The sequence below is a fragment of the Arvicola amphibius genome, chromosome 1 (genome assembly GCF_903992535.2).
Source record: "Arvicola amphibius chromosome 1, mArvAmp1.2, whole genome shotgun sequence".
Lineage (NCBI taxonomy): Eukaryota > Metazoa > Chordata > Mammalia > Rodentia > Cricetidae > Arvicola > Arvicola amphibius.
Window position 1 is genome coordinate 22,963,596 of NC_052047.1, and position 20,959 is coordinate 22,984,554.

The 20,959-nt window shown below is 37.9% G+C and overlaps 1 long non-coding RNA gene across 1 annotated transcript in view; it reads right to left on the bottom strand.

Annotated features, from left to right (window-relative positions):
• The window catches only part of LOC119815208, a 271,911-nt gene that overhangs the window by 217,371 nt on the left and 33,581 nt on the right, over positions 1–20,959 (bottom strand). The window contains exon 2 of the long non-coding RNA XR_005285503.1: positions 5,437–5,467. This is a non-coding gene — a long non-coding RNA (uncharacterized LOC119815208). The remainder of the gene's footprint in view (positions 1–5,436; positions 5,468–20,959) is intronic.

Sequence of the window (20,959 nt, forward strand, 5' to 3'; positions counted from 1 at the left end):
GTCAAATCTTTATCCAGATTAAAGAGTGATAAATACCTCGTTCTCGGCTGTGCATATGACTTGAAGGAAAGAAAATGATCACACTGCAATGTAAGGCATTGCAGAATAGAGAAAAGGCACGGAGGTATGTATCACTTGCAAAACAAGGCCCCTGTTATACACTAATGCAGAAATTCACAGAATAAGGCAGATCACCATTAAGATGTAGACTTGAGACTTCTGTGATATTCTTGTTCTAATAACAAAGTAAATATTTTAAAGCAACCATGATTATCTTCCTAAATCGTTGAACACCAACCACGAGGATGATATTGTTTTGTCCAGTTGAAAGAAAAGAAAAGAGAAATCAGATTAGTATTCCTCAAGATCGGGAGCAATGACCATGGCTGGAACCTGGGCCTAACCTTTTCCAACAAACTCACCAAGTACTCACCAAGAACAAACCAAGTACTCACCAAGCAAGAACCACACTTGCTAATTAACTGACTATAACCAACCCCTGTGTTTTGCTGTTTAGTGGACAGCAACCTCAGCTAGAGGAAGACCCTTCCACTCTCCCATTGGGATAGGTGAGGCTGTATTAGGAGGTCCAAGTTAATTATCTTAAATGTGGCAAAGAATTTTCCTGATTCAGCTGGTAAAATAGTCCCATTTTCTCTCGGTTTTGCTTCCTTCTTGAAATATGAATGCACAGGAGACAGTGATTACACCAGAAGCTACAGTATGATGCTGAGAATGGAACTCACAGAAAATATGTTGGAGAAAGAGGAGAGGCAGGAGTTTTGGTCTCTGAGATCACGGTTCCACCACAGATCCAAAGACTGCCCACTACAGAACCTCCATTTCCAAAAGACAAAAATACATTTCCGTGCTGTTTCATTCCTTAATATGTTTTCATGTTTGCTGAATGCCACGAGATACAATTAAACCTTATAAATGTATTTAGAAGGGTAATAAATGCTGACCAAAATATTCCAAGCTCCAAAATGTTCTATTTATACCCAATAGAAAACTTCACCTTATCTCATGCCTAAAGAGACCCATACTTCATTTCCTGGATGCATGGGTAAATGTGAGGATAGGCATGGGGAAGCTAACTGCTCAAAGTACCTACCGCCGATTGGATCACAGTGCAGGAAAGGTGAGATGGGCAAGGGAGTGCAGAAAAAAACAGAAAAGCTGAGGAAGAATAAAAATCGCTACAGTTAGCTGATGCTAAGCTGTATGCTGTGCACGTACAATACAATGAACCAAGAAATTCTACCTATTATTTACACAGTGACAGATAAAAGAAAATGAGGTGGAGCTCGATAAACAAGCTCTCTTCTAAAGTAGATCTAGACACTATTCATCCCCTTCCTTTTAGCCCAGAAGCCTGCTTAGCTGCAACTGTGAAATAAATTCCAGCCCTCAGAACATTTCGAGGAGGAATAATGTTCAAAACGGATGCAGGTTCTCTTTTTCTTCTCTTTGAAATTGATTAGGTGCACCTTTCAGATGAAAAACCACTTGGTTTCTCAAAGAAGGAAGATTATTTTTAGGCAAACACAAAATAGCTAATTTAAGTTGTCCAAACAGAGAGAGTACTTAAGATTTTGACTCAATATTGTAGCTGAGAACCATTATAAATACCTTGTATGGTGGACCCATAAACCAGGCCTTATCAAATTCCACCAAGAGACAATTGATAGTTTAGTCTTAACTCAACGTTTTCTGTTAAGTCAAACTGAATACAAAACAGTAGTGAAATGTGTTTCTTAAGCTACCTTCAAGAAACAATAAATGGACTAAGACGGTGGAAATAAAATCCTTGATGAGTGCTCAGGAAGCAATAGACATTAGACTCAGCACTGGAAAGAAATGTTACATAAGCAGTAATTTAATTTAGGTTTCCAATTTAAGGCATGCCTGGTCGCATGCAACTCTCTGAAATGAAGCATTTCAACAACTCGCCATGAGTCTGTTTTAGAAGGTAATCTGAAAATCTATAAGAGTGACAAAAAAAAAATTTACTCTGCAACAGCATTTGCGCTAACTGCTAAAACACAGAGACGGGCAAATGTGAATGATTCAGCTCGGTGAGCCACACTGCTGCACACATGGGAGAACTCGCACACCACGCTATTCAAAGAGCTTCGAATCGAGGGGCCACATCTTCCTGTTGGAAACTGTCCATAGCTTAAGCTTCTTTAAAACACTATCCAGACTGTTTTATCCTGAATGGTTTTACATTCTCTAAAAAGACTATTAATTTAAATATTTCTGCCATTGGCTCCTTTCTTATTAAGTCTCTGATTAAGGAAATGCTTGCAAGGCTAAACCAGGTGTTTCATATATGTTTTATTTTAATTTAAAAATGATAATTATTTACTAGTTATTTTTGTGGGTATACATGCGTGCACACATATGCCACAGAGTCACACAGCAGTCTGAGGATGACTTGCAGGAGTTGGTTCTCTTCTAGTTTGTGACTCTGAAGGAATTGACCCCAGGCTATCGGATTCTTTACCTGTTAAGCCATCTCCTGGCCACCTCCTCCAATATATAAAGTTTAAATAATGATTTGAACAGTCCAGTTCTCATAATAACAAGCTCAATGACTTTGTTTAAATCCAGTTTAGAGAGAAATGACAATACGATAGGACTAAAGTCCAGTGCAGTCTTAAAGCCAGTAAGTAGACCTTGTTAGAAATTCTGATAGGGTAACACACCAGGGGGCCATTCACAATGCATGAACCTTAGATTTCCTCAGCTATAAAGACAGGTAATACATAATTTCAATAGATGCTATAACATATTTTCCTTCCATTGTTCCTGACAATGGATATTAGTGTTCACTTCAGACTTTTGGTATCATTGTAATTATAACCTAAGAAACGATATGATGATTAAAGGTAAAGCCAAATTATATAGGTTTTAAGAGAATGCTTTTAGATTTTTTTATACATATAAGATAATACACAAATGCCCTTCTATGGTTTACTTGGGAGACTGTACAACAGGTTCAAAATATCCTAGAATGAGTCAATATTTCAATATAATTTAGAGAAGACAACTTCATATTGCAGCAATAGTTGTGAATCACCTTTTCAATAATTTTTAATTCCCCTCTCAACCGATAAGGATCATTTATTTAACCAAGCTTTACAATTCCTTTCTTAAAATGTTGAATGCCTCTAGAACTTTCAGAATAAGTGAAACATATTTGTAGAATCTGTGTTACACATATCATCACACACACACACACACACACATTTTGGTGTGCACTCAGGAAAGCACTAAACACATCTGTTTATGAAAGCATCATAGAGCTGCCGCAGAACGTCTCTTCGTGTGCTGTGGTCACTACTACAACCTCACGATGTAGCTCCTACCTGACATATTCTGAGAACTCAAAAACATGTACCAAATTAATGCCTAGATCAATTTAGCTTTAAAAAGTGATTATTTATTATGCACCAGAAGCACATATTTTCACAAGAAATTTTCTTAGACATACAGAAGTAAGTTTAAGTGTCTTCCTTTGATAAAGAAAATCTCACACCATTATATCATCAGATATATTATTTGTTTAGAAGGCAACATGTTAATGCAGTAAGCATTTTAAGTTTGGGTTGGTTTATATACTAGGAAGAATTTCTTTTCCATAAGCATACGATGAATGCTGATGCTGTACTACTAGTAATCCTCTTAACAGTGAAAAGAACTAATTTCTACTTTGAACCATGAGCAGTCATACACGCACACTGAAATCTCAATTAGGAAGAAATAATGCTGTACTGTAAAATGGGTTATAAAAGAGCTAAATGATAACTATATAATACTAGCAAGGGAACAGCAAGTAGCTTTTGCACTGGATAAAGGAAAATCAAATCTGCATTAGTCTGAGCTGTCTTAAAGTCAATTTTACAAAGTTCCCAAAAGATATATGTATGATGTATGAAAATAGAAATAAATGTATGTTGAAGCCGAGCAAACCTGCCCACATACCAAGAAGCAGCTCTTAAGCTTTGTGGGTTTAATTATAAATAAAAACATCAATTAATGATTTTTTAAATATATGGAAGCATAGCAATGGTTGAACTCAACCCTGACATCTGATCTAAGCTATCAGCCACCACCAAGCTTCTCTTCTAATTGGTCTGAATATTCACTCTTCTGTCAGGAATTCTTTCCCATCACCTGTTAAAAACCCGTGAGCAGCTGGGCTATTTTACTACGTAATAAGGGACTTGGGTTTTCAAGGCAGTGAGGGAGCAGAATCAGAAGCTCTTGGCAGCTGTAAGCCAATGCAAAGGCTCCACCCTTTTACTACAGAAGAAAAGTCAGCTGTTGTCTCAACAGTTGGCAAGTAGCTAATGGACATAGGTATTAAAAGCACTGTAGATTTCATGTATCCATAGTCAGGAGGCAAAAGACAGCAACATCAAAAGATGTGATTAAAAAAAAAAAAAAAGATGTGATAAACCTGGGAAAGAGCACAAAGGCAGCTCATGAGCGATGTGCAGGTGACAACAAACCGTGGACGGAACAACACTCAGATACCGCGGGCTCCAATAACCTGAAATCTCTTTTCAAAAATCAAGATATATTCTAGAAGGTGTTTCCCTACCTTCTCAGAGAGCGAGGAGGCAGATTATCATTTGAGCTACTTCCTCACTCGCCCATCTATTGGCCACTTAATGCTATCACTGGTTCAGGATGTGTTCAAAATAAACTATGATAATTATGAGCAGGAAGGCATTGTGACAAATTGTAAGATGGTGGCACTTGTTCCTCTAGCAGGAAGCATTCCGTGGATGACATTTTTTTTCCAGGCACTTGATTGATTTAGCAAATCCAGCATAATGTTAACCATGTGCCACACAATGAACAAAGAAATAATTCGAGAAGCATGGGCATGGCCTTCGGTAATTTCATGTAGTACCTAACCTAACGGCAACACTGCTGATGGTGCACAAATACAGCGTAAAGAAATGAACTCACTGTGCTGGAGATAATGCCAGGGGGAGACATGGAGGAGCAAGAGGCAGACTACAAAGCTTAGTAAACTGAGGTACCAGCCAGTCCTGACTTGAAGGATGACTAGCCTTCATCCAGAAAGAAACCTTTTAAAAGCACATTTCAGGGAAAGAACAGCACATGCAAACACAAAGAACATGATAGATGAGAAAGGGGGCAGACAGGGAGACAGCAAGGATTCACTGAGTGGCACTCAAGGTTCAGCGGAGGCTAAAACCCTTACATGTGTAATAGCACTGATCCACACGTCTATCAGATTTTTCTTCCGCTGTCCTTGACAGTCTGTCAAAGGAAGCCGAAGGAAAGAGCAAAACTGAATGTGCATCAGACAGAAGAGGCACTGGGAAGGAAGAGAGAGAAAAACACAGTGCCCAAGACAGCAGATCGTCATTGGGCACTGCACAACCCACTCACCGGTGTTCAGGGTAGCTCTTCAAATCGGCATCTGCAGAAGAGTAAGGAAAAGGAAAAGATTATGTGGCAAATGCCCTATTTAGCAAACTTTTCACTTATCTCTAAACAGTTAGTTCACAAGGAACAAAACAGTGGGCTTAAAACACACTAGGCAAACACGAGTGGGAGAAACAAGGGAGGCACAGAGCGAGGCACAGGAATCGGAATAGCCCTATGATCATAGCACACATGAATGCACTGGCAAAGACTCACTTTGAGCCAGTCACTGTTGGCTATTGTTCAGATCCCATCCTCGATCTGCCAGAATGCAGAAGTCCACGGAGAAAGAAACTCTGTTTCCGTGGGAGCTGACTCTATCTGTATGTCTCTAGTTACACAACTCAGGGGGTAGCCACATTGATAAAGCAAGTACTGGTTGTATTTTACACACTCATTCTTTCATTGCACAACAACCTTATTAAATGCTAGGTTAATTTTCTCACTACCAGATATCCAAACTCACACAAGAGAGCATAAAATCCTCATATTTACACATGCATATATCTGCTGTTTTGTAGTAATGTAGACCTAGTTAAAAAAAAAAGTAAAGAAAAAGGAAAAAAATCCCTGCATGCTGCCCATGATTTTGTTCAAATAACATTTACCTAGGTTCTACTAAATGGGTATTTATATAAACAAAACATTTTTGGCAGCAAAATATGTACAGAGAGTAGATGACCTATACAAACTTAATCCCCACTACTTTACTGTTTGGTCAATAGAAAACAATCCCCTCCCCTTTAATCATATTTACTACTACATAAATCACTGTTTACTGGAGTCAGCTATTAAACTTTCACAGATAAAGGTCTCCAGCTGAACTCCATAACCTACAAACTTGCATTCTATAAAATATGACAGGCTGGGAAAGTTGAGGAGATCTAATGGTCATGAATGATCCTTCTCTTTGCATTCTGTCAATTAATGGTATGTTTAAAATGCAATACAAATATAGCTTACTGTATAGAAAAAAGTTAATAAATTCAAGGGCAGTAATTCACTAAGGTATTTCAGTAGTAAAGTTAGGCTGAATAAAATCAGCCCAAATAATGTGGTTAGTTTTATTAGGTTGCAAATGGAAACAATATCCTTTAACTGATTTTATATTGACAATGTTAAAATCAATCTTGGGTTTTACTCGAATAATCAGACACAGTAGCCTTTTAATATTACTTGTCAAAGTTTCCACAGACACAAATGTTTATGAAGAGGACCAAAATTGGGTATTAAATAGTTTGCCTTCAAAATAAAATCAGGCTTTAATGACCTGTAAAGTTCAGAACTAAATATTTCTAAGTCTTAGAATCATCTTTCATTGCAAGCACAAGCCACTTATCTTCATAGATATGGCCAGAACTATGTTCTCTCATGCAACGACTTCTCCCAAGAAAAGTAAACCAGCAGATGATCTCTACATCCTTTAGTTATCACTGCCTATGAGAGGAACAATTACTCTGTGGACAGACTTTAAAAGTCTGTAACTGATGTCATTATTCTTCAGTTCAGCAAAAGAATGAGATAAAATGTCTATTCATACATGATCTGGATATGTTCTTGGTTCTGGCCTGTATAAATGTAACCCTTGAAGAAGCCTATAGAAAGCTGGTTGACTTTAGGGCCAGACTAGGATTGTGATTGAGGTACACTAGTAACAAATCAATTAGCCTATAGAAAGCTGGTTGACTTTAGGTCCAGACTAGGATTGTGATCGAGGTACACTAGTAACAAATCAATTAGTTTCCTTATCACTAGATGCTTTTATTTATTCCCTGTTTTGTTTGAAAGTCAAATCCTATACCAATATACAGTAGGCAAACAGGTGCCTTAATTCACCCACTGAAACGTTGCTCATCTATAGATACCTACATTTAGTAACACCTCTTTTGGTGTCTATTCAATGGATTACCTTGTTAAAACTGTGTTTCTCAGTATTCCTAACGCTATTTGCAAACTTTTTCGACCACTTATTCCCTTTCAGCCAAACTTAAAAACAGAATCCTTAAACCATGGACCATGCATGACTAATATGCCTGTGAACACTGCCTTGCACAGATAAACTCTTCAATGAATCAATCATCAATAGTTCTCAATTTCAATCAGAAAATTGATATATATTTTAATATTCAACTAAATATTACTATTCACAAATATATTCATGAGGCATTAAGATCATAGCAGTCTGTAAAAATGAAATCCTCACTATATTCTGTTTCCCCAACAAATGACAGCACATTCCCATTCCTAAGCAGTTCAGAGAAAACTGTTCCCCAACAGCCTTCAGGCAATGATAACTTGTGTACTGGGAATTTCTGTGTTATTGTCTGCATTGTTATAATATCCATGAGAATTTATGCAACTGTTTCACTGGAAAAATCCTTAGTGATACAACCAGACCTTGTTTTGGGGGGATGTTTCAGACAGTAATCTTAAGACCAAACTTACATAAAGATCAATAGTCACTCTTTAAGATAACACGTGTGCCCTTTGTTTCAAATATAAATCGATAGATAAGAAAAATGGAATAATTCTAATAATTGTGGAAACTCCCAAACAGCTTACAGGCTTCCTTAGGGCAATTAAGACTCTTGTGCTTAAAAAACATCGGAGCAAAACTTAATCGACCTGAATGATATTTGTTCACCTCATTTAACACATACTTACTGAACACCAACTACATGCTTGGTCCTTCGTGGGCAATGGATATACAACAGTGCCACATAATAGATACAATCATCTTACTGAGCTTACAATGGGCAAAGGGAGTCAAACATTAAAAGATAATCAAGCAAATAAAATGATGACTAAGTGCTGCACGGGAAGCAGGGTGGAGTGAGCGATGGCACCCTGGGTAAAGACAGGAAGTTGTGTAGGTTCTGATTATAATGAATCACAAGTGAGGGAACAAAAGGAGGCCTCAAGTAGAGTTCGCCATTAAAGAAGTAAGGTGAGAATAGACAGAAAATGCAAAGACAGTACTTGGTCCATTTAGAATCGTGTTCAAAGAATAATAGAGTGAAAGCAACTGCACAACCAGTCAACTGCACAAAACAAACTGTGCCAAATACCAAAACAATGTAGGAACTTCAAAGATATGCTAGGTAACACGTAACAAAATTTTAACCAAACGGTACAGCAGCAAGCAAGATAATATAACAGTCAACTGTGAGAATGCATGGACTATCTGGACTATCTAGTTATATTTTTGCACGCCTGAGAAGTCTACACAAATACTCTAAAGAAGAAAGAGTGATTTTACTAAAACAGAAGATTGAGCTTTAAAAGGAATGTGTGTAAGAATTCCCCACGAATTCGAAGTTCTTATTATCGGCTTTTAAATAACTTACAAATTCAGTAAGACTTAAATATGCAAAGCAACTTAAAAGCATGTTCTTTCCAACATCAGACATAAAAATTTAAAAAGCAATTCTAAGTCAATTATAAATTAATCTATATAAGCAGGGAACTGATGAAAGTAGTTCAATATATTGATGCCTAATTTAAGAACCTATATGCTCTTTAATTTCCTAATAAAGTTTTTTTTTAAAGCCTTTGCTTATCACTCAAGATTTCTGGACACTCTACTGGACCTATTCTTGTTCAAAACATCAGCTCTACAGAGTCACAACAGAGCACTGTGCTGAACTTCCAATGTGCAGTAGAAGAGTGGGAGGAGTGAGAATATGAGCAAAGAAGTCAAGACCATGATGGGGACACCCACTAAAACAGTTTGCCTGAGCTAATGAGAGCTCACCAACAGGAAAGTCGGACAGGGAAGGAACCAGCATAGAACCAAATTAGGCCCTCAGAGTGTGGGTGACAGCTATGTGGCTGGAGCAGACTGCCAGACCACTGGCAGTGTGACCAGGCTTATTATCCCTACTGCTTGTACTGGATTTTTGGACCCCATTCTCAGGCTAAATATAGTTGAGAGAGCTTTGGTCCTGTGTTACCCTCTCTGAAGAGTGGATCGGGTGGTAGGGAAGGGAATGGGAGGAGGAGAGGGAGTGAGAACTGGGATTGGTATGTAAAATGAAAAAGGTAGGTTTTTGTTTTGTTTTGTTTTAAATAAAATAAAAAAATCAGCCCTAGATGCTCATCACAACTGACATAATCCTCTCTTTTTATTTCATTAATTCTTTTTTAATTTGACAATTTTTCACAATGTATCGTGATCATATTCAGACCCAACTCTTCCCAGATCCACTCCCAACTCCGCAGCCCCTCTCATCTACTTGCCCTCTTTTTATCCCTATAAAACAAGGCACCAAGTCAGAGCTGTGCTCCCTCAGTCCTCACGGGGGTGGAGCCAATCACTGGTCAGCATACCAGAAGCCACGCCCAACTTCTCCCAGAAGCAATCCTCTTTAGGGAACCTCAGTGTTGCGCAGGAAACACAGGGCAGATCCAAACGATTTTCTGTTCAGCTAGTCTAAACAAACTGTTGAGCTTCTGGTTCTAAATAATGTATTTAACAATGATAAAAGAAGATACCTTTTATTGGTTTCTGAGTCACACAGATGCACATGTACATACATGTGGATATACCGCACATACCCAAACAGAAAAAAAGAATGAATGGACACATGGCTGTCCCATAATAAAAGAGGGAGGGGAGCATGGAGGAGAAGACAGAAATACATTTATTATATTTAGGTGTAAATATATGTCATATACTTATATTTGTATAAATAGATATTATATACAAATATAAGTATATAACATATAAATATACCGATCTTATTTAAATATATATTAAATTTTATTTAAACATTAATAGAGTAAGAAAAAAGCAACATTAAACATCTGCCCTTCTGTTTTAGATATGCTCCATTCCAGGAAACTTTGCACTGACTAGGAGGTGGCCTTCTCTATCAGACTTGTGCAGTGTTGCAGGTGTAGCTCGCTGGCACAGTGCCTGTCGGCTATGAATGGCGCTTTTGGTTTCCGTTCCTAGCATCACCAAATAAAGAATAAGCAAACACAAATGTGAAAGAAAATCTTGCAAGCTCAGTTGGAAAAACACACCTTTTATGGTTTAATTTACATACACGACTCTCCTAAATTCCTATATCAGAGCCTAAGACCCGGTGAGAAAATACTGAGGGGAGTCTTTGGTGTTGTTCAATGTATGAATGCCGAGCCCTTGAAAACTCTATTAAGACACATAATAGAAGGATTCTAAAGAAGCAGCCAGACTAATTTTTTTTTTTTTTTTTTTTTTGCTTTTCTACTTTCTAACCAGATGTGTTTTTTTCCTGCCATAGGGGTACACAAGCTGTCAGTCATCACCGTGGAATCAAGGAGGAACCCTCACCAAAGGCATATTCTTTGGACCTTCCCTGCTTTCAGAACTGTGAAAGGGAATTTCTGTTACTTATAAATAAGCCAGTCTCATGTATTTCAGCTATAGTAGCACAAATGGACTAAAACGACCCTAACTAGCTGGGTCTGGAAGCTGAAGTGGTCTCCTAGGATGCACTCAAGCAAACAGATAGTGTGGCTGATGAGTGTAAATTAAACAGCCAGCTCTGCTTCACGAACCTGTTTTCTAATTCTAAAGTAGCAACGCTTCTACTTCAGTGTAGTTTTGTTTTTCTGTTTTAGAATAAATTGATACCCTGAAAAAAATTAGATTTCCTTTTGAAGCTGAAAATCCCTTGCATTCAAATAGCACTAATACTTTTCTTTTTTAAGAAAAAAAAAAATGTACTTCTTGAAGTTTTCCTTTCTTTTTTTTTTCCCCCTTTTTCTTCCCTGGAAATCTACTTTGACTTATTTTGTTAGTCTTTCTCTGTTCATATGTAAGCAGGCAGCAAGCAAGGGTGTGTGTGTGTGTGGGTGGGGGAGAGATGGAGATTTAATCAGTCAATCATCCTGCTCACTCAAGAGTTTGAAGTGTTCTGTTTGTTGTCTCCTGGGAGAGCAGCCTCCATAGTAACAAATGCAAATGCATTTACTTTAGGGCTATTTTAATAGCCATCAATGGAATGGGGAAAAGGAGTTATGTGTAAGACCAAGTCTCTCCAGGCTCTAGGGATCAACAATAATTTACTCTTTAAATAATAATGGCTAAAACTTCATAGGTTGCCGTTTGATACACATTAAGCAGTAAACCCATGTTTAGCCTCTATGCAGCATCCCTCTGTCTATATCAGAGCCCTAAAAATACATCCTGAATTGTGTATGTAAGCGAATAACTTGCGCCTGAATGAATAATACAACCTTCCTACTTGCTCTTCCCCTACCAGTTGTTGTGAAACTACTGAAAACAAAACAAAAACAATAGCACTCACTTCCCAGGAGCAGTTTTGGAGGGGACACCCTGCCTCTCCACAGGATTCCTCGAAGGACTTTCTATCAGGGAGTAGAACCAATGAATTTCTGCAGAGGAAGTTGGTGCCTCCATTATACATCCGGTGCTCTGTAACTGGCGGGTGCTCACCAACCATTCTATTTGAGAAACAAACCTACTACATCATTCTCTGTAAGTTTTAAATGTAGGCCACTTATGGCAATGGGTACTGATGATTGTATGTAGTACTTCTACCAGTGAACATTCCTCATTAATGTGGGTTGCATGCTACTGGTTCAATATCTGCTTTACTCTTAGCAATAATTCTCTTTCACCTTTATGTTGCAGATGAGGTCTTGAAACTGAGCCCTTGCAAGAATTAGAATCCAGTTTGCTTGAAACCAACTTCCAAATCTTAACTCTTTCTTGACTGCCTATAACTGGAGTCATCTCTTTTAGGTTGATCCTCAAAATACCTTGGAAACGGAATGGGTTTACTAATTAGTAATTAATTCTAATTAGTAATGTTACGAATAGAAGCAAAATATGTAAAGGTTTTTGGATTTTTCCAAGACATATTTATATGCCTTCTCTCTTTTCACACACAAAGAATCACACTTTTATAAAAAAAAATGTTTAAAACACCATTGTGAAATACTTAGAAACTCTGCAAGTGAAACTCTCCTATTTATTGATAATACAAGAAAAGTGAAATTTCTTTTCCCTTGAGTGGATCCATCATTTGTTACAGTGTTAAGCTCCAAGGTGATGAGTGTGTCAGTAATTGTGAACTTGTCTCACAAAGATATTCTAAAGGGTCTAGGAGGCACGGAGGCTGTGTCTGCGGCAGTTCTCAGTTTGTGCTCCTGTACTACAAGAACAAACGCTAATTACTGCTCAGCCCTAATGCTAATCTCAGCATCTGCTAATTAAAAGATCACATCTTCTGCAAAGTCAGCATTACCATTCAAATGAAAACATTAATCAGTTTGAAAAATTCAAAATCAATCAGCTGTAAGGAAGAAGTCTAGGCCTCCAAAGAACGGGGAACAACACAAACCTAGGACTGCAAAAGAGCAAGTGTCAAGTTATTCATCTCAGTGAGCTGCATTCATTATTGCAAGAGCTACTCAGAAAAGCATCTTTCTGTGTTTCAGTATTTCGAAATGACCATTTGACGACACACAGCCTTCGTATACAAAATCATGACATCACACGGCCTAGACGAGGGCTTGTGCAACATTTGATGCCCAAGGACTGTGATTTCTGACCAGATTTTAAAACTAAATATTGCAGAATTTTCAAATAGATAATGCAACTTGGTGAACTACTTCTAAGATACTAGTAGCTGCAGAAATGCTCAGTAGTATTAATTATTTTCCAGCTATTTTTAGCTTCCTTAAGCTGATAGTTCCAGTTTTAATGGTCTTTACCAATATGCAGGTCATACAAAGTAGAGACTGGAATGCACTTCAGGGTTCAAGAGAAAGAAACATGTCTTAGAATTGTGCAGAGTCCAATCAGAGACCAAAGATATGGATAGATGGTGGAGATCTCTCTAGTCACATTTAATGTCATTCCTTGTGTTGAAAAATAAAGATTAACCAGAAGTTCCTCTCTAGTAGCAAAATACAACTTCCTGTCCTGTCACTAAATAAGTGGCCAGTAGAAGCTCTTGAAAAAAAAAAAACAAAAAACAAAAAACAAAAAACAAAACAAAACAAAAAAAAAACCCTAAAACTTCAATGTAAGGATGGAGGTTATCAAAAGATGTCAGGGACCAGCCCAGACATAAAACATTTCTCATACCAGAGTGGGGTGTGGGAATAAATGAGGCACAATTTATATGACAGTATTGGGAGGGAGTTTGAGCGGTTATTTAAATCCTGGAAGAACATTCCGAAATCACTCGCGTTTATTTTCCAAACAGCTCAGGTCACATCCTGCCCATGCCTATTTTGTCACGTAGACTGAAAACGTCTCTTTCTGGAAAATATGAGCCTACATAATTCTGCCCCCACAGAAAGACAAAAGCACTTTCGTACTTTAAATCACTTAAAATTGAAAAGCTGTAAATACCTAACTTTTCTTGCAATCGTGATGAATACACACACGCACGCACACACACACACACACACACACACACACACACACACACACACAGAGGAAAGGATCCCTTCTATTGCAGAGAACTGCTTATTATTAATGTATTCAAAGAAAACACTATATGAAAGGTAAAAGTAATTCTTAATATAAAGCCAATATAATAAATAAAGGATCAAGGACTGGAAAGATGGCTCAGCCATTAAGAACACTGGCCACTCCTGAAGAAGACCCAGGTTTGGTGTCCAGCACCCACATGGTGGCTCACAACCATCCATAATTTGTAGCTTCAGCTCCAGTGGATCCAATGACTTCTTCTGACTTCTGTGGGAACCAAACATGCATATAGCACACACACACATACATAGAGATAAAAAGTGAAAATAAACAGTTCTAGAAAATTAATAATATTAAACTAAACAGGTATTAGAAATAGAAATGCAAATAAGATTTTATTTTTAAATAATGATTATATATGAATCAACATGCAAATAGTTATATTAATGTAATAGTTGAAATACAAATTCAATTCATGCTCTTCTTGATCTAAAATAGAAAACTCAGCCCGACAAGGACTTACAATAATTCTTTCATGCAGGCAAGTAGTTTTGATATATAGGATACTTAGGAAAACTAACTTCAATACACTTTATTGAATTAAAAAATGACTAACAACTTCTCATGACAATTATATTTCAAAAAATTATTAGTAAAATTTATCTTGTATTCCTTAAAGTTAATAAGGGTGACAACATTAAGTCTATACATCTTACAATGACTTCTGCTTATGAAGACTGGAAATCATTAAAGCTAGTTTGTTTTCATAACATTGCTATACACTCATAAAAATTTTACTCCTTTCAAACAAACATTGGAAAATTTTATTATGATAACAACCATTAGTAGAAAAAATATTTTCATGTAGTACCAAATAAACAAGAATAATCATGAAAGTTACAAATTTTCATTTTATGCATCACAAAGAAAAAGAAACAAAGTGCCTCATGTTCACATTCCAGAGGAAAAAGTCTTATCACATGCTTAAAGACATTAATAACGAAAATATATCAAGAAAAAATAGGATCACTGAGAAACACACTCACAAGCTCACATAATATAGAATACTTGTATAGAAAGTGAACTTACTAATTTCCAATAAGAAATAATCGCCACAAGGACCAAAATACCTGAGGTCCCATCTGCTAGTCTAACCCTCCGTAAATACTAACACTGGGGAAGTCAAACACAGGACCAGGTAGAAGACAATCAACTATACTAAATATCTATAGCTTCCATAGTCGGGCAACTGGTCTCACAACAGGGAACCAATAGGATTAGGGTCTGTTTTGTATTATCTGAGCTAAACCCGTCTCATTCTGAGTGGCACACTATTTTATCAGGTTAGGTCTACTTCAGCCAGCCCTTCGAAAAGAAGGCCTTTGGGATAACATGACATACCTATGCCTTCGACCCGTCACTCATTCTGTGCTCAGCCCCATGCTGCTGTAGTTTTTACTTGCTCTCATCTCACAATCTTTCAGTGGATAAGGTCCAGCTCACAGGAATATCTTTCTCAAGAGACCACACCATAATGTACAGCGTGCTTCATGCAATCAGTCACATAGCCAGAGAAGAGGTGCAATTTAAAGAATTATGGATTTGTACTAAAAGAGAGAAAATAGAGAACCAATTCATCTCTTCCCTATCACACATTCAGGCAAACAGTGCAGAGTGGATCTTTAATTCAGGACACGTCTCCAGAGTAGCCACCGGAGCAGCGCAAAACCCATGTTTGGAGTGGGAATCTGGAGTTTGAAGGGGTCTCACATTCCCTAAGCATTTACAGTGACTTATCCTACTGGATAAATGAGAACATGTTTTCTCATTCACATTCTATAGCCAGAAGGTAGACTTTGTGCCTAGGTGTGTAGAAAGGGAACTTTAGACTCCCGTCTCATCAGAGTGTGGTTAAAGGGTGTTTGCTTGGGATCTCACTTCTTCCATTTAGAAAGAGGATCCGAAACAGGCAGAGACACAAACTGATCTTCACAAGAATCTTTAATTCATCTTTCAACACTGGAGTTTTCATTTTTCTTTCTCAACGTCCTTTTTTTTTCTTTTCTTGCAACATATTTGCCAGAAGATGGGCAGAGGAGAAGGTCAGGTTCTACCGTAGCGGGGTTTCCAGGACCTCATCATACCCAGCACTGTATCCATCATCATAGCAGCTACGGATTCCACGGCTCTAGAATATAACTAATTAAAGAGCCACAGACTGCAGTACTTCAAACAGCTTACCATCACATTATTCTGATTTATTGGTGCTGTTGTGGGAAGGGCAGGCACACACATTACAGCGCATGTGTGGAGGGCAGAGGTCAACTCCCACCATCAGGTACGAGCCAGGGACGAGAGCCAGGCTTTCAGGCTTCATGGCAAAGTGCCTTCGCTTACGGACCATTCTTACCAGTTCAACGGAATTTGTTTTTGAAAGACATAATGCTTTTACAACAATTATAAAAACCCATCGTGGAAAAGTCTCCTGCTGCGGAAGAATTCACGCTGAATGTTTTTTGTTGTTGTCGTCACCGCTCGGTTTCCAACCAATATAATCATCTTTCAGGCAACAGCACCCTCATTGAAAGTGCTCTGGAAAAGGTCACTAATTGCGCAGAACAAGAGTTTCTGAAGTACTCTCTTCAGCATCAAGCCCTTACATTATTCTTTTTGGTTTCATTTTTTATTCCCCCATCTCAGCTCTCCCTATGGTATCATCATTGCACGTATTTCATGTCTGCAGCTTACATTGCTTCTTAGACTCCATATGCTTCCCCTCACCTCAACCCCACTAGGATATATCCAAAACTTCAGAGAACCTAAACAGAGAGGATGTTAAGAGAGACAAACATGCATCCACATAGAAAGGAGAAAAAGACAAGATCTCCTGAGTAAACTGGGAGCGTGGAGGTCACTGGAGAGGGTAGAAGAAGTGAGGGGAGGAAGGGAGGAGAGCTGAGAAAATTGTATAGCCCAATAAAAACAACAACAACAAAAAATCAACTTGCTATACAAAAAATGAGTTTGATAGAAACTTGCAGATCTAGGATTCAGACCAAAGCAAGCAAATTCCAGTGTTGCTGTCTTATATATTCAGAGCTCCTAGTTCGCTAATGTCCAGACAAGAATATAATATAATGTAATATGTACATTCAAAAATGTGACTTGCCTGCAATATATATGATTTTAAGCGTTCCATACACAACATCAATTTGAGCTTGACAGCAGGGTCAGAAGGGAAAAAACTATGTTCTTGAGTTAAAGAATCTTCTGAATAAAAGATGGACCCATAGCTGTTGCCAATGTATCTGCCTCACAAGGCCTCCCCCCCCCCACCATAGTGCATCCATTCTTGTCTTCTGTGAGCCATTCCTCTCATTTGGGGATTACAGAAATATAGATCCATGACTTCCTTAGCATTACATATTCAATGTATGTCTCTCAACATATGGTAAATTACAGTGCAGGATTATCTGAGGCTAAGGCTACACCTTATCAATTTAAATGTATGTGTAAATTCCATGTGTGAAGCAGCAGGTTAGATTCAGAGGATGAAATAAAGAACCTTGATTCTATGCCTAGAGTAGAGACCTTACGTATTTTTGAGAAATATAGTCAGATCATGGTTACAAAGGGCTCTGCCAAAATACTATGTTCAAGAAAACCGACAGGACATCTGAACTCTGAAGCCAGTCCCTCTACCCTCAACCCTAAATGATGAGCTTTCAACAACCAGGAGAAGAGAAAAGGAAGGCAAGGTGGAAACACAGCACCTCATTATGTAGCAGGGACAAAGCCCAAGCTTGGATCCTGCATGGTTTATGTCCCACCACCTCACCTCCCACAGCATTCAGAAATCATATTCTTGTGTGACTCACTAGTCAGCCCTTGACGTCTTCATTCATGAAACCATCTCACCAGGGCCAGAGCAAGTCTTTCGGTTTTCATTGTTCCGCCTGGTCCAGTTGCCAGTCAAGACTAGAAAAACAGCAGCCACAAGGTTGTGTAGATTTAGTTTTATTGCTGTGTACTGGTAATTGGGCATGCCTTGATCTGGCCTACACACTGCTGCAACTGTCTCAGGGATTGATTTCTCTCAATTTCTACTACCGGCTAAACAAGATTTCCTTCCTTCCTTTCTTCCTTTCTTCCTTCCTTCCTTCCTTCCTTCCTTCCTTCCTTCCTTCCTTCCTTCCTTTATTTCTTTTTTTTTTTTTTTTGGCCTTTTTACTTGTCTAACACAGTAAACACCTGATTAGCCTGGGCACCACCACTGGACCCAAACCTACCTAACTGGGCCAAGGTCACGTTGCCTATTTTTAATTATCATTTTCCCTGGGAGTTTGTCTTCTCTAAACTTCAGAGAATGATCTCCAAGTCTGATAAGCTTCAAGGCATTTTTCTGCATGTCAGCAAACAAACTTGCAATTACTGAACTGTAACAATTTTGTCAACTGGCCCTGAGAACAGGCTGTTATGAAACTCCTATGTGATAGGTTGTTGGAACGAACTGCAACATGCCAACTTTTTCCAAACGTAACTTGGAAGCTGAAGAAACACTCTAGATGTGAAAAAGTTCACTTAAATTTTTTTTAAAAAACTACCTCTAAGTACACTCTCTGAATAGTTTAAGAAATTAATCCCACATTACAGATTCAAAAACAGAGCTGTCCCCATCCACCCGTGGTTTGCATTCTGTGGTTTGCCTCCCAGAGTCAACTGCAGGATCACCTGACAGGAAGATACATTAAGAAAGATGGATAATGCTCACATAACTTTGTGTATGGCATATTGATATAACCATTCAATCTTAAAAATTAGTCACAGTTCTTAATGTCATCCTCTGCCAGATTTCTAAACTCAGCTTTATTGTTAGTCAGCATGCATAGGGGAAAGGACAAAATTAATAGAAACCAGTATTATCTATATTCACAGCCATTTATTTGGTATGTAGACATATAGAATATGAATAGAAAGGGACTATGACAGTGTTAAGAACATTATTAACATTTGAGTGTGCCACAAATTACTGCTTCATTTTAATCAATCTCAGCTGAGTTTGATGACTTTCAAGAGTATAAATACAGTACAGTCACGATAGTGATACTGGTAGAATGTCTGCCAGGCACAGCGATCACAGCGGGGTCAAGTACCATGTTACAGGCTCTAGGGCTCTACTGTCTCCATGTAAAAGAACCCCTTTACCTAAGTAACAGAACCTGATTTCGTTCAAGGCAGTTTATACTTCAAGATCGTATCCTCCCCAGACAACCTGCTCTGTCCAAGTGTCCGTGTTTCAAACGTTGATAAACTGGAATGTTTTCTTCGATGTCTTTCCATCCCCAGGACTGATTTCACCAACTTCCCCCAGCTCTGCTTCCTGCCTTACATCGTTGATCTAAACACACTGGCAATGGCAAAATTTGCAATGAAGCCTCCCTTTTGTGCCAAGACAAAAGTGACCCGTGGTCTCGTCATGCCGATTAGGCCTACTCCTTGCTAGATTTCCTGTTACAGGAAAATAAGAAGTAACTACAAATACATTGGGTTTCATTTCTTAGGCATAGTTACAAGCACTACCTCATTTAAAATTTGAGTGAGATGAATTTAGCAATATTTTTATTCTAAAGTCTAACGAAATAAAAAAATGACTCTATACAAGTATTCTTACATCAGAGTAGCAAAAATAAATGTATTAACCTGACAGTTAATTAGTAGCTTTCTCTTTCCTACTGTCCCTAATCTAACTTATTCCAAACACCCTTGTTTTTGTTTGTTTTTTTTTATAACATTCTACCATCACTGGCGTAAGTACTTCTTGCTTACGTTGTTGTTTTGTGATGTTGGGATCAAATACAGACTTCCCTCATACTAATTCAGTGTTCTGCCACTGAGCTACATAATTTGCCAAAATAATTCTGCTACTCATTTATGTATTTCCTATACAGGGCCTTCTACTACCTATAGTTTGGTAAAGCATTTACAAGTCGTGATAAACTCTAAATTTATCCATAGCAAATAAAGAAAAATTTCTTACCTTAAAGCAAAACTAGTATACAAACCAAAATCAAGCAATAATTGTAGTTTTCACACACACCCATGAAGGAAATTTCTCTTTGCATCAGCCGGAAACCACTACAGAAAACCGCAATTAATCAAAATGCAGAATTGTGGAGCTCAGTTGCAATGGAAACCTCTACAAAATACTCCTGCACCTAGGGCTCAGAAAACATTGCTAAAGATGGGGTAGAGAGATTGTAAGAGCCAAAGAGTCAGGGACTTTGCTGTATGATTATGCCTCGCAGTAACATCAGTAGCTACACTCATAAAGTCTCACCATCAGGACTGTCCAAATGTGAGCTGAACATGGCCACAAGTTAATCAGCCAAACTGAATATGAAGAATTTTAGGCAATTAAGTAACCCTGGGGAAGAGCACACCAATTGATTATCCAGTAACCACAGTCATCCCTGACAACATATGTACAAGTAACATTATATGGAATCAAAAGATTATATTTAGGAATATATATGTATATACAACTACATCTATGCACACAATAATAATTAGAGAAAAAGAAGCCATAAATTTGAAGGATATTTAAGAGGGGCATATGGGGAGACTCAGCAGAAAGAAAGAGAATGGAGAAAGTTGTAATTAAATTCCAATTTCAAAAACAAAAATTAAGCAATATATTTAATAATATAATTTCTAAGATCTTGATAACGATACTCAATTAACGTATCAACAGTAAGTTTTCAAAATATTATATTACGGTATATATCAATGCATACTTCAAAGATGATGGCATCTGAAAGGAATTGCAACAACTAGCTTCTACAAACTCCTTATCACTAGCCAAATCTATTTGTTTCAGAAGTGTTTGCTGTGTCATTCTACTCTTGTCAAATCCATGATTGTTCTGAGAGTCAGGAACAAGTTGATTTTATAGGGTTTGTCATTGGTTGAGTCAAGCTCAAATTCTGCCCACTCTAACTTCTAAATATTTTAAAAACCCTTCTGGGCAGAAAT